General features: G+C 40.2%; 1 protein-coding gene across 1 annotated transcript in view; it reads right to left on the reverse strand.

Annotated features, from left to right (window-relative positions):
- ttc27 (tetratricopeptide repeat domain 27) overlaps positions 1-15,811 on the reverse strand; it is a 208,536-nt gene that overhangs the window by 134,167 nt on the left and 58,558 nt on the right. The window lies entirely within an intron of this gene.

Here is a 15,811-nt window from a genome sequence, read left to right on the forward strand (position 1 = left end):
GCTCAGTCAATAGCAACTTAACATATGTATAATTATTCTGTAGTGAGATAATTTCATATTTTACCAATTACGATAATTATCCCATACAATGGAAAGTATTATGGTACATAAACCTTTGCACAAAATTGAAAATTAATTTCAACAATTCTTTTGTCACCAGCTGTTTCTACTTGTCAAAAGATAATTCTGACAGCAGACTTGGGTCTTTTTTAATAAAATGCTAACTTGCTGTTTGCTAAAGGTGTGATCCTGCACCCAATTAATGCAGTTATGCATGGAAGAAAGGTACATGCTTATTCAATGCTGCAGCTCATTGGACAAAGATGAATAGTACACTTTAACAGTATCAATATGAACCACCCTCCAAATGTCACACAAAGGGGAGCACCAAAATACATGGACACGAATGGTGCCCATATCAGACAAAGCAATAGCAGGGGAATAGGTGCAGAGTTAGCAAATTTCTCCCAATCATTATCTAGCAACTCAAGTTAGTGGATGTGCAGGGAAGGTAAGATCAGCCTGCATCATGGACAAGTAATCCTCTAAACACTGATTCAGAATCAAGGTCACTCAGTAGCATCTTCCACTCATTGATCACAAGACTGGAGCGGGAAGGGCATGTAAATAGGCGTGAATCAAAATCTCACTACCTTCCCATCTCCATGAGAATTAAACTCTGGTCAAAAACACCCATGATTAACTCTCTTGTCCTGTGAATTAAGGTCCTTAAGTGGTAAATTAATTACTATTAATTTCACCCGTTCACCCTCATCTCACCCTTGCTGCTATTAACCCAACCTAGGTAGACGTGCTGCCCGCATCTAACACTTTGGAGCCAGATTGCTACCTCTGTTTGGGTGGTCTGGAGGGGATCCTGGATCAAAGGCACTTAGCAACTAGTCACAGGACAGCACGTCACGGGGTGCCTCTGAGAGGGGCCTTATTCTTGATTTTGCTGCTAGCCCACCCTATATTGCTTCACTGCAGGAAAACCACCCAAGGCTTGAGTCAGTCCATGAGCCGGGGACTTACATGCCTGCCCTTCTGACAGAAGACACAAGGGGCTGAATGGCCTACTCCTGCTCCTACTTTCTATGCTTGTATATGGTCTACCCAGTGGTGCCGATGAGCCAGAGGTAATCAGCTCTCAGTAGGTCAGACTTCTGCTCTGGTGGCCTTGATTCCAGGGGAAAGTTGACCTGACTGGTTTCCAGTTCAGCAGGTCTTCCTGAAAAGACACTGTGTTGGTCTATCAAAGGCAGGCAAAATCTTTGAGGCCTTATAGGATTGGAATCCCCCCAGATACTGGACTTTACAAAATACAAGAAAGAATCTAAAATCCCAGGGGAACATAACTGCAAGTAAAACACAATCTCCAGGACAAATAAATAAGGGTTACATTCAGACAGTGGCTCTACCTAAGGAATTCAACAATTTCTGAGCGCTGTAATGGGTCAATGGTGCAGAAAAATGCCAATGCCTGACATTGCCTGATCATCAAACACAGTTGTACAAAACCTAGGCATTGTTACCCCAACGAGTTCCCACGTAAGTGGGGGGAATGGATAAACTGAAACCTTTATCCATCTGGATCTAAGTGTTGTAATGTCATTTCTAAACAACAAGAGAGATGCTTAGAACCACTCTGAACTTTTATTTCAATTGCAGAAGACTACATTTTTTTCAATTCTCATTCTTGACTGGACCATGTGTGAAATACACCAAGGAGGATTAGCTCTCAGATATCCTGAGCAATTGGAAAACGTTTGATATTTTTGATATGAATTACTGAAATTGAAGCAAATTGATAGCAGTCAGTCTGACCCAGACCTCCATTCAATGCTAGGGGAGAACAGCCATGTTGGCAACTGTAAGTTTTTCATCTAAATCCAAGTGATCTTAGTCAGGAGGGGTCTGCAGTCATAAGGAGGGTCAGGAAGGGTCAACTTGAATCGTGGATCTACAGTTCTCACCAGAAAGACCAACTAAGTTTTCTGTGAGCCAAATCTGAGAGGTTTTGGAGCTGAGAGATTCAGGCAATCTAAGGGCAACAATCAAACCCATGGAGTTTGGGTCTGAATTCTGCAAGATTTGAGGAGACTTGTGAGGCTTTGCCTTTGGCTTCTTGGTAAATTTTAATTTCTAATAAATCATGGTGATTGTGTGTTTTGGCTGGGAGCCTAGGTTAAATTGTGGAGGGATTTAAATCAAACAAACTAATCACTTAGACCAGGTTAGAGGCTTTGTATCACAACATGAGGTTTACTTCAATTTAAAAAAAGTTTGCGGTTGAGCCAAGCCTTGTGTCCGTGAGATTTTGTTCTCTATAAATTAATAAAATTCAGGAACCATTGGAAGTGGGTGCAGAGGTGGGGGGAGAGAAAACAGGAGCCAATTATAGCCTGAACAAGATTTCATCTGATGACTTAGTGGCTAAGTTAGTCAATTTTCCATTTTATTCTGAGAATGAAGGATACTCTTGAATTTCTACTTCATGGTCTCTGCAAGTTAGATTTCATTTAAACAGTTTCTCTCTAAAAATCTTGATTAAAAAATAATCAGCCTGGATATTGGAGTCAACTGTGAAGTTCCAACCCTCAGCACTGAACCTAGAAACATTGATACAAATCTGGTGCTGAATCAAAGGGATCCCCAAACATCAAAGCAACCACAAATACAATAAGCAAGATAAGTGGTATCATATTAAAGAATTCTCAGACACAAGCATTGTTATCTTTCACTTCATAATATCAACTTATTACGTATAATGAAAATTGGAACATATATAATGTTATGGTTGAAAATAAAATGAAACTCCCACAGCCCCCAACAGCCCCTCCCCAAAAAAAAGCATGTTGTCAATTCATAATGGAGGAGTTTAAAATTCCAATGGTATTAGTTTTCAGGACCAGAGAGGTTGCTCACAATTACTGAGAACTTAACACACCATTAAAACTCCCAGTTATATCTATTAAATAAAGTGTTGATATTTTCAAGGATTTTGTTACAGAAAAACTACAGTGTAACACAGCTCTTGTCAGTTCAATCATTTCTCATTGAAAACAGGCTGGAGGAACTTTAACAGCGTATCCTGTGTAGAACTGCATTGATAGTCATTTGGATTTCCATATTTAACTATTAATGTATGAAATCCACAAATCTGAGAGTGTGTCAGAGGAGTAACGACAACAAATATAGACAATTTCACCCTCCATACCACAACTGTAAAATAAAGCCCTTATTTTCAGGATAGGAGGAAACAAAATTAGAAAAACAAAGTAAAAGCTGCTGCCTGATTTTTCTGGCCACTTTGGGATTTGAGCCAGGTAGGATACAGAACAGAGACAAACATAGCATTATACTAAAGGGAAACTAAAAGAGGTAGAATGTCTGGGCTTGGTTGTGGAATCCTTATACATGTATTTCAAATGATTTAAGCCAGGGATGAGACAACGGCACATCAAACTTAGAAACAAATTACAAAACCAGATTTTTTAAAAACCTACAAGATTTCATTCCAAATTTTTGTGAAATACTTATTTTTGAAATACCATGGATGCAATCTCTGAAGTATCTGGCAAGGTGACATACTTCAATTCGAGACACAGGAAAACATCAATTTCCTTGTACAAGACATTGCCGAAATTCCAATTTTTAAAAAAAAGTATTGAAATTGTCCATGTGGCTGCAACGTGAGAGATTAACAGGGGAACAATGAATAGTGTGTTGAATTACAGAAATCACCATCCCTGCTTCTGAACAAGTCTCAACTATTGTACTACTAATGATTTGAGGAGCTGGTGTTGGAATGGGGTGCCACCAGGTGAAGCAGCAGCGCTCCGAAAGCTAGTGCTTCGAAATAAACCTGTTGGACTATAACCTGGTGTTATGAGATTTTTAACATTGTACACCAAAACATTCTTGCAAGTTATTCAAACCAGGGAATGGTCATAAGGTTACCTTCCCCATATAAAAGACATGCATCCAGAGGATTCAGGAATTCTGGATGAGAGAGAAAGACCAATCATATCTGCTCATTGGAAAGGCTTGAAATGATGGTGGTAGGTCCTTTAAAAGGGAGCAATCAACTGCCAAGAACACCTGCCAAACATTCCACGAATGTTAAATGTAAACATTAGCTTTACATCTGACAGATCATCCCAATGGATTGTTATTTCACGAAGAACAATGAGGTGGATGTAGATTTGGCAGAGTAATGCTCAATTCAGCCCAATGGAACATGATGATTGCAGAGGAGCACAAACGTCTTCTTTTAGTGTATGTGATCCAAAGGAGATACATGCAAAAACAAATCAAAGGGAAGGGGTTGCTGTTTTGCTCTTCGAAGTAGAAAATGTGTCAGAGCTCCAAAACAGCCGAGGTATACATCCCACGAGTTCTCCAATAACTGAGTCAGAGGTGTTTGTTAGACTGAGGCAATGCTAACATGTGTCCTGCCAAACAAAAACAAAATGCAGATTTGGTTCATAACGACTCAGTCGACTCTTGGAAACTGGGTCGAGAGTGTAGTGCTGGAAAAACTCAGCAGGTCAGGCAGAATCAGAGGATGCTTTTCCAGCACTACACTCTCGACTCTGAGCTCCAATATCTGCAGTCCTCACTTTCTCTGACTCTTGGAAACTGTTGGCTAACTGGAAATATAAGAAAGATGTTAGGGAAAAGTCTTAACTGCCACAGACCATTTAATATTAAAAACAACTTAGTACAAAGAAAACAGCCTCAAAATTTTCCTTCTTTTCAATGGAGTTGTATAAAGTATAACTTGCTGACAAGTCTACATACACTTGGCTCACAGGGAATAAATCTCAGATTTCACTACATTCTTTGGGTTAAGAACATAGAATTATCCTCTATCAGACATCCAATTAGATCTATAACCTTCCAAAAAAGCTCTAATGTAATTCTAATCTACAAATATCCAGATGTGATGTGAAAAATAAAGCAGAACCCAATTTTATTGTTCAGAAAAGCAAGCACAATTTGAAAATTCGTGGCTGAAAAGCACAGATGAAGGATACACACTTACTTGTTCAATTGACATTCAAGGTACAAATGGGAATTTAAATTTCAGCTCTGGGTCTACTTGGTGCAGGCAACGCACATTCCTGCACTCAGTGTGGGGCGTGATGACATTCACACAGTAAAATCAATCAAATGCCATCATTACCACAAACATGAAACAGGAGCGTCAGTAACTGATGGAAAATGTTTAATGGTGTTTAATGAGCACGGTGAGGAGGAAGGGTGAAATTTTCAACACAAATGTGAATACCACTGTCTCTTCTGGTTTGGCTCATGTTAAAGCATCACATCCAAATCTCCTTCCACTTGACCTGCATTCCACATAAGGTCCATTTTAATCCCTATGGAAAATTAACTGATGAGTCTTGTCTTTAAGGTCAGCTAAGGAGTTGATCACTGTAAGTTTCTTACTAAACAAGAGAGCAAGGTAACAATCTAATAATCAATCCCACCGCTCTATGGCTGACCACTTCAACTCCCTCTCCCACTCCCACTCCACCAAGGACATGCAAGTCCTGGGCCTCCTCCACCACTAAATTCTAGCCACCCGACACCTGGAAGAAAAATGCCTCATCTTCCACCTTGGGACCCTCCAACCACACAGCATCAATGTCGATTTCACCAGATTCCTCATCTCGCTTCCCTCCAACTCATCCCAGATCCAACCCTCCAACTCAGCACCGCCCTCTTGAACTGTCCTACCTGCCCATCTTCCTTCTTATCTATCCACTCCACCCTCCGCTTCGACCTATCACTATCAGGCCCCTCAACCGCATCTACCTATCACTTTCCAAAGCTACCTCCACCCCAAGCACCATCCCTCTCTTATTTATCTCTCAGCCCTTTCCCTGCGCCCCATTTCTGAGGAAGGGCTTATACCCAAAACATTGATTTTCCTGCTCCTCGGATGCTGCCTGACTTGCTGTGCTTTTCCAGCACCATACTTTTTAACTCTGATCTCCAGCATCTACAATCCTCACTTTCTCCTAATAATCTAATACCCCAAAGTTTACTTCCACAAAATGCAATTCTATTGAAAAAGCTTTCTTGTTTAGAGAAGTGCAGTATTCTTTCTTGAGAATACAATGCCCAATGCAACAACACTGCCCTTTTCAAAATTAAGTAAACAGAACAAAGATTTGTTTGAAATTTTGTGAGCACAGAGATTACACATTCTCTGTTCCCTCACCCAAAAGCAATAAAACAAAATTGACTCAGCCTTTTTTAAGGATCAGTGGGAGGTTTGTCTCCCACAACCAATATGTCTCATACTGAAAACCATGATGTCATGGCATTTAATCTATGAATTGGTTCTCACAGTGTAGAATTAACTTGTTCTTAACATTTCATCACCTCAAGTCCCTGTTATTAAACAACATGTTTTCTCTATGCATGCTTATAATAACTGACAAGTTGATGAGAGTGACGCAGGAAATGAGAATTTCATTAAAGCCTGAAAGGACACCAGAGCTTCAAGTAGGCTGTTCAGAAAGCAGGAGGGGGCTCAAATTTCCATGGAAATTCAATCAACATTTTACAAATAGTTACAAAAATAAAAGCACAAAATGACTTCATTATATTCACTATTTCAATTCAACAAGCATCATGGAGAGGAGAAAGTAATTTTAGGAAATGAATTTCTTACAAGTACAAAGCTAACTTTCTGTTGGTTTAAAATCTAGGCTGCAACTGCTTTCTGTTTCCACATTTTTCAAAATCCCAGTTATAACCTTTGGCTTTTCCTCTTCTATCCTTCTCTTCCCTCTAATTTTTCTCTGCCAAAACTACTGACTCTTTAATGGATGCATTTTCGCAAATATTAGTCATGCTGTGATACCTTGGCACATGTAGCTGTTATTCATGTGGACCTGGCAATGACAGCCACCAGACTATTCAACTACATGTGTCTGATCTATTTCATGCACCTCTGCTTTTACCCTTTCCCTTCCCTCTTAGCACTCCGATGGGCAGGACTCTAGCAGCTGAGGGATCAGAGCTTTGTGCACTCTCTGTGATAATCTAAGCCTCATTTCTGCATGTCCCCAGTGAATTGTCTCAAGTGTGTTGGGTGCGACTGAATAAACCTTGTCTATTTTGGTCAGTCACAAGTCTGAGGTCTCTGAGCCAGTTAGACCTCTTTCGGGATGTTCTGCAGACATCACTCAAAGGTTTTCATGGTTCTTCTGGCTTCTGCTGTGACTGAGTTCCAGATAGAATGGTTATTTCAAGAGTCAGGTGTCAGGTGTTCAAACAGCATATCCTAATCAGCAGGAGTGGTTTTGAGTGATCATGAATATAATCAAAGATGGATACAAAAGCAAGTTCAGATAATCACAATCGAGTCTCCTTGTGGTCTGCCACAAGGAAACTATCGCAAGGATCCTCCTCAAATTCCTTTTCCCAGTGGCTGAAGAGTTCTTGAGAAAATTGTGTTGCAGTTTCACTCAGCAAGGCACGACAAACGTGAGATTCAATAAAAGTGCAAGCTCCAAACTTTATACATTGTTTCTTTTCATCCCTCAAAAATCTGCAGCTGTCAATCAAAAAGATTGATTGACATTCTCTTCCCCCCATCCAAGACCTCAAACACTCCCAAGTGGAATAGCAATCCATATGTACTGCTTCAATTTAATATACTGTATTCACTTCTCAGAATGTCATCTCCTCTACACCGGAGAACCCAAATGTAGATTGGTAACTTCTGTGCAGGACATTTTCAAAGACAAGGATTGTTCCTTATGAAGCAAACCAAAAACAGAAAGATCAGCAAAGGAGAATTTAAAAATCCTGGTCATTGTTTATAAATCTCTCCATAGTCTCACACTGAAACTTTGTCTATGTCCTGCTACTTGCATTTTCATCAGGGAGAGACATTATACTGGAAGTGGTCATTTATAATGTTTTTAACAGCAGAAGTGGGGGGGGTTTAAACTGAAAAATCATTGATAATGAGCTAGCTATCACATTGTTGCCCCATAGACGATAGTCAAATTTGTTGACCTGTCTTAGCAACAGAAAACACACCATGCATATTCACTGGAAAATCTTAAATCCCTGTCCATGTGTGTTCATATTAGACAGTTAAAAAATTGAGGGTCAGAGACACGCAGCCAGGCTCTGAGAAATATCCTATTTTGTTTAAAGCCAACCAAGATAACCCACAATAGTGGGGCAGGTAGCATTGTCAGTATATTTGTAACAATACAAGTTTAGTTACTATATTGATATAAATAACTGAATCCGTTAACAATTCCTTCTGTATGTTCACATACTCAATGAATTGTACTTGACATTGTCTCCTGAGGCCCCCAGTCCACCTTCAGAGTTTGAAAAAGTGCACTAATAAATAATCTGTTCAAATCACAAGGAGGTACTGTTGTTTCACCCCAGGGTTATGCTATCATTCCATGTGAATGGAACAAAGTAAAAATATGATGCTCAGACTACTTATGTGAATGACTGATACCAATGAACCCCATAAGGTATATGTAATAGATCCAAGTTTGCAAGGTATCATTTACAGGAGAAGCTACATGAGGAAAATGTTAATGGCAAGACAATAAAAATGTATATTGCTAAAGAAGTTAATATTTCACAATTTCCTTTCTGTCTGTAATGGAGCCCTCCCAAAATCAACTTTCTACCCGAGGTAAAAATTGCTCAGTTTACTTTTGTCAATTTTCATCCCTCCTTATCTCCTGAAGACATGTGCAGTTATACCACATGGTCAAGTGTTCAGCTGAGTGATACCTCATGGTACCTCCTCCAACTGAAATTCTCAGCTTCAGGAAATTCCACTGATGTGAATGCAATCTCTTCTCCATCAAGGACCATAGACAACCACAGGCAATGAGTGGTCATCAGAAGCAGTGGCCTGGATTAGTTCCTCTCCATAGCCCAGAAATGCTTAAGTGCAACGCCATGTGCCTTATGACTGCCTCAGCTCAGATTAGTTAACACAGCTCAAAAATCAAATCAGACTTTCTATTTAGCTTGGACAGAGATTACTTTTGTCAACTGAATCACTGCTTTGGAATAAATGTTCATTGCAACAGTTACTCCAACAAATATTTTGCTAACTTAAGAACAGCAATGGATTGGCAATGCACCAATACTTGGGCAGAGGAACATCCTTTCATCTTTCCGACTGCCCAAATGGTTAGCCCCAATATTTTGGCTGCAACATTAGAGGAAAGTCATGTGCAAGAAAAAGGAACTATTCTGCACAGGGATAAAAAGTAGAGAGAGCAGACACTCAAAAGTTGAGACATTGGGAAATATGTGAGTAATTTATCCATCAGGCCCCTAATTTCTATAAACTCTCCACCATATGCAATAACTAAGAACAAATGAAAATCATTTTCTCCCAAGAAAGCAAAACGCGATAACTTAAGAATGCAGTTTATATGTAGAGTTATGAAAAACTGGGGCTGAAATTTGTAAGGCGTTAAGTGAGGACTGCAGATGCTGGAGATTAGAGCCGAGAGTGTGGTGCTAGAAAAGCACAGGTCAGGCAGCATCCAAGAAGCAAGAGAATCAACATTTCAGGCAAAAGCCCTTCATCAGGAATGAGGCTGAGAGCCTAGGTGGAGAGATAAATGGGAGGGGGGGTGTGGTGCTGGGGGGGACAGTATCTGAGAGTGCAATAGGTGGACGGAGGTGGGGGTAAAGATGATATGTCAGAGGGGAAGGTGGAGTGGATAAGTGGGTTGGAAGATGAACAGGTCATGATGGCTGTGCCAAGTTATAAGGTTGGATCTGCAATAAGGTGGGGAGTGGGGAAATAATACTTGCCTCATTACTATAGCACAGCAATACCTCAAAGAATACAAACTTGAGGAGAATTGTGGAGAACATGGCCTGTCAAGACAATATTGCTCATTTTAAAAAAATACATTTTCCTAACTGAAAACGTGACCATAGAACAATGCAACAGGAGGATATATACCGACATGAAGCATATGGTACACACTGTGATGATGTAAAAATGCAGATGGAAAAATTCATATTATACCATTGTAAAATTCCACACACGATCATTTAGCTCAGGTACTGGAAGATGGATACACAAGGAACCTTACTGCAGGAAGAATTCTCCACCTTTATAGAAGTAAAAGGGGGGTGGGGGGGGGGGGGGGGGCGGGAGTAATTTTTTTTCTCCAAATTGATACTCCATCAAGAACAGATCGCATTCCCAGTAAATTGCTTTCTTTATTACCAACAATTCATTAATGTAGATGGCAACTTATGCAGCGGTAACTTACTCATTTCATAACTCAGCTTTGAGGTCACCTTAAAGTCAAGGCCATCTGGACAGTATATGATCACAATTGCTTCCAACAGAACTAAGAACACATGTTCCGTCCATATGGTCTACAAAGACTGGCAATTAACTCAACTGGAAAGGAAATCTAAAAGGCAGAAAGGTTATCTAAACATCTGCTACCTGCCAGATGAATTAGCCTCATCCCCCTTGAGGAAACATGACATCATTAACCATGAGCTGTGCATGCTATAACTCCCCTCTTCAACTGCCCTTGTGACATAAGACAGAGAATCTTCAAGCTTGAGATCAGGTATGGTCAAGAAAAAAAATACTCTGCATGCGACAAATATAAAGATAAAATGACAAACTGTGACTGAAGACTTTCATAAATATAAAACCTTAATGTTTTTTACTGAATGCATTGACCTAAGAGAAAACAAAATTCATAGTTCAACAATTAATGCTTAGATTTATCTTAGCTGAAGAAAATTATCCTTACTGACCAAACTTAATTGTAATGTGCAAAATCTCAACAGAAATGGCCAAAACCTTCTGGAATTAGATTAGATCACTACAAAAGCACAAGCATTATAGTAGTTCCCAAAGCTGATTGTGTGTTTGTTTAAGATAAAAAAAAACTTCAGTGCCATGCTCTCAATTTTTATTAAAAGAAAGGAGGCATGGCTAATAATAAAAAACTGAGAGGATGGACTGCAGTATGGCAAAGGCGATTGACATTATACTGCCAACCTCCTGTCTTTATTTTGCTTGCGAAGATCTGATCAGAATTGTGCTGAATTTTCAAACTGAAATGACCATTAAGCCACTCATGTTCTGATGGATCATGTCCAAACTGCTTTACTTCACAATGTTTTTATAAAATTGTCAACATATACCTGAATATAGCATTACAGACCAAGTACGTCATATTAGCATAATCAGATGAGCCAAAGAATTGTTAACTAAAATCTTGGCAAAACCAGCAGAATCAGTGATGAGAAAGTAGTCATTAAATCGCTATCCATCTGTTTGGTCATCAATAGCATTAAAAATCAACTGAAGAAACAGTAATCAAGGTCACTAGCTAAACTCTGACTTGTTTATTGCTGATCACGATATTTGTCAATTTGGCTCGAGCCATATCAGGTAATTGGAAGAACTGAACTCAAGCACTGCTCCAGAATTTGAAAGTGATATGTATTTGAACATTCTAAGGAAGCAGTGCAGTTCACATCGCGGGTGAAGAAAGATTCAGTCTGTCTGTTGTAGTGGTTCAGGCAATATTCCCATTGATTAAAGGACAATTCACCTCATAGCCTGGTCGTTCACTCAAACTGCATGACCAATGACATAAGTAAACTGATCATTTATGTATTATCATCTAGGGGATACTGTTGCAATTGAAATAGTTGCTGCAATTATATATAAGAATTGCATAATTCCAGAGTAACTAATTGCATTTAGTGCTTTGATGCACACATATATGCAAGTCCTCTCTTATTGTAGACCAGATGCAGTTTGTTTTAGACTGTCAGGAAAATAGTTCATAGAATCAGTGTGGAAACAGGCTATTCGGCCCATCGGTCCACACTAACCCTCAAAGAGCACTCCCTATCTTAAACCTGTAGCCCTGCATTTTCCATGGCCAATCCAGCTAAGCTGCACACCTTTGGACTTGGGAGGAAATGGAGCACCTGAAGGAAACCATGCAAACATGGGGAGAATGTGCAAACTCCACAGACAGTCACCCAAGGATGGAAGTGAACCTGGGTCCCTGGCCTTGTGAGGCAGCAGTGCTAACTAGTAAGCCACCATGCCACCCAATCATCGAGTTGTTTAGGATGTTACAATTTGGAGATAATATATTGCACTGTGAAAGTCAAGATGTCAAGCGAACATCACAGATGATGTTTACCGATAGATAGAATTTCTGCAAGCTTAGAAAACAATATCTATACTATTATATAGAGTCATTGAGATGTACAGGATGGAAACAAACCTTTCGGTCCAACTCGTCCATGCCAACCAGATATCCCAACATAATTTATCCCACTTACCAGCACCCGGCCTAACCTTAAAGACAAGACTCATCAGTTAATTTTCCACTGGGATCAATGTTCAATGTTGAACAGTGAGAGGATAACAATGTCATAGAGTCCTAGAGATGTACAACATGGAAACAGACCCTTCGGTCCAACCCGTCCAGATATCCCAACCCAATCTAGTCCCACCTACCAGCACCTGGCCCATATCCCTACAAACCCTTCCTATTCAGATTCCCATTCAGATGCTTTTCAAATGTTGTAGTTGTACCAGCCTCCACCACTTCTTTTGGAAGCTCATTCCATACACGTACCACCCTCTGCGTGAAAAAGTTGCCCGTTTGGTCTCTTTTATATCTTTTCCCTCTCACCCTAAACCTATGCCCTCTAGTTCTGGACTCCCCCACCCCAGGGAAAATATTTATCCTGTCCAAGCTCTTCATGATTTTATAAACCTCTATAAGGTTACCCCTCAGCCTGCGACACTCCAAGGAAAACAGCCCTAGCCTATTAAATCTCTCCCTCTAGCTCAAATTCTCCAACCATGGCAACATCCTTGTAAATCTTTTCTGAACTCTTTCACGCTTTACAACATCTTTCGGATAGGAAGGAGACCAGAATTGCACGCAATATTCCAAAAGTGGCCTAACCAATGTCCCGTATAGCTGCAACATGACCTCCCAATTCCTACACTCAATACTATGACGAATAAAGGAAATCATATCAAATACTTTCTTCACTATCTATCTACCTGTGACTCTACTTTCAGGAAGATACCATTAAATGCTAAGATATGCTTTCCCAAAATGCAGCACCTTGCAGTTATCTAGAGTGAACTCCAACTGCCACTTTTCAGCCCATTTGCCCATCTGATCAAGATTCCATTGTAATCTGAGGTAACCCTCTTCGCTGTCCAATACACCTTCAACTTTGGTGTCATCTGCAAACTTACTAACTATACCTCTTATGCTCACATCCAAATCATTTATATAAATGATGAAAAGTAGTGGGCTCAGCACCGATCTTTGTGGCACTCCACTGTTCAAAGGGCTCCAGTCTAAAAAGCAACCCTCCACCACCACCTTTGAGCCAGGTCTGTATCCAAATGGCTAATTCTCCCTGTATTCCATGGGGAACCTTGTTGAACGCCTTACTGTAGTCCATATAGATCACGTCCACCAGTCTGCCCTCATCAATCTTCTTTGTTACGTCTTCAAAAAAACTCAATCAAGTTTGTGAGACATGATTTTCCACGCACAAAGCCATGTTGACTGTCCTTAATCAGCCCTTGCCTTTCCAAATACAGGATTCCCTCCAGCAACTTGTCCACCACCGAGGTCAGCCTCACTGGTCTGTAGTTCCCTGGCTTGTCCTTACCACTTTTCTTAAATAGTGGCACCACATTAGCCAACCTCCAAGTCTTCTGGCACCTCACCTATGACTATCGACGATACAAATATCTCAGCAAGGACCCAGCAATCACTTCCCAACTTCTAGGATACACCTGGTCAGATCCTGAGGATTTAACCATTGTTATGCGTTTCAAGACATCCAGCACTTCCTCCTCTGTAATACGGACATTCTTCAAGATGTCACCATTTATTTCCCTACATCCTATATGTTCCATGTCCTGTTCTACAGTAAACACTGATGCAAAATACTCGTTTAGTATCGCCCCCATCTCCTGCAGCTCCACACATATAAAGGATGAAAAACTTTAATCACATAGCATCTGACAGAACCAAATAGGGTACTTCCTTTTGTGCCATTCTGCATAACTATCCAACAGCTGGAGACTTTTTAAAATCCATATAAATTTCCCAGTGCTGAACAGAGAGTGGCCAAACTTTTGTAGCACCTAAATGATAAGGACAATGGTGAGTCAATTGGACCAAAATGCTGAGATCAGAAAAATTAAGATTCCTGACATTGAGAAGAAGTGTTTGATTTTCAATCCAAGATTTGAATGGCATGATGAGACTCTTGCTAGTAAATGCCACAAAGCCCGTTTCCTGTGTGTACATTGTGTTACGATCTATTATCGTTTCATTTACATGGAGTTTCACACAAATAGAAGGTGTCTATTCCTGACATAGAAGTCAGATCAGGTGCTTGGTAGTTCCCGATCACTGCTTACTCCTCCAGGCCTCCCCATCTTAACCTGCAGTTCCTAACACTTTAGGCATGCTCCATGGGTAGTGACCATCTGCAATCCCTTACAGTCCATCGAGATTGGCACTGGTCTCGCACCAGCCATACCACACCATCATAGTTCATCTCCAGCCCACTGAGAATACAGTTTTCCACCTAATGCTGAATACCAGAGGTTAGGTGTCTACAGAATCCTAGAATTTCTTCCTGAGTTCTGACTGCAGTTATCCAACTACTCTTCATCTCTCACTAAGCTCCAAATTGATTATGCACCTAAAGACTCAGAATTTCTTCCTGAGTTCTGACTACAAAGAGTCAATGGCCTAAATCATCTCAACATTATACTTTACATGCAGCCCACCTCTTCCTTAGCCCTTCTTCATCAACTGACTGACTCTGCAACTGTTTTTCAGTGACCCAGCACTGTCACTGAATGAAAACCTTGCGATGTGCCCTGCCCTAATTGCTTGGCAAATCCAAATTCAGTGACCAGTGGTAAGGCATGAATGTAGCAATTGGAACGATTTTGTCCTCTGCATGTTACAACGCTGGCTCAGTATTGGCTCCAACCACACAAATTGCAGACAATAAAAAGGAATTTATCACAAAACATACTTCACACCCTAGGTTACAGTGAAACCTTTTGTTCAAACTGTAAGCTCCCACCTTTCATGTTTTTTTTGTAAAAATATAAATGGCCTGACTTCACTTTGTAGTGCAGTGTTTCAGTATTTCTAAAATACACCGTGTTTTGCTTTCAATTTTTGTACCCTTCACACTAAGTACTGTCAGGTTATTTAACAGCATTGTTCCAATTTTGGTCCTGCTTTCATCCAACAAAGACATATGGAGAGCCATGAAAAACAGGAATCGATACATACTAATAATTCAAAGAAGTAGACCTCTGGTTGATTTACTTTTCTTGCTTGCTAACCCAGGAATATTGCCAACAGTTGTAGGAAAGCCAATGAGCTGCTTTGGTCCAATTTGGCTTAAGGTATTGGTGTTATACCTGTGGTCTTCTGGTCGGAGTACCTGATCAGGTGGGTCATATACCCACCAATGTTAATCCAAGATACGAAGTTGTCACATTGATTCCTCACATCAACACCAACCAATTAGTCATCCCACTAATAACATTAGAAAGCAATGGAGAAACCCAACACGTTTGGGAACATCTGTGGAGAGAGAAACAAAGTTAATGCTTCAAGTCCAATATGACTTCTTTGGTTTTGAGGAAAAGTTATACTGGGCTTGAAACATTAATTTTGTTTCTCCAGCACTCTCTATTGTTACTTCACATCTC

Source organism: Hemiscyllium ocellatum, chromosome 10 (assembly GCF_020745735.1).
Source record: "Hemiscyllium ocellatum isolate sHemOce1 chromosome 10, sHemOce1.pat.X.cur, whole genome shotgun sequence".
Taxonomy (NCBI): Eukaryota; Metazoa; Chordata; class Chondrichthyes; order Orectolobiformes; family Hemiscylliidae; genus Hemiscyllium; species Hemiscyllium ocellatum.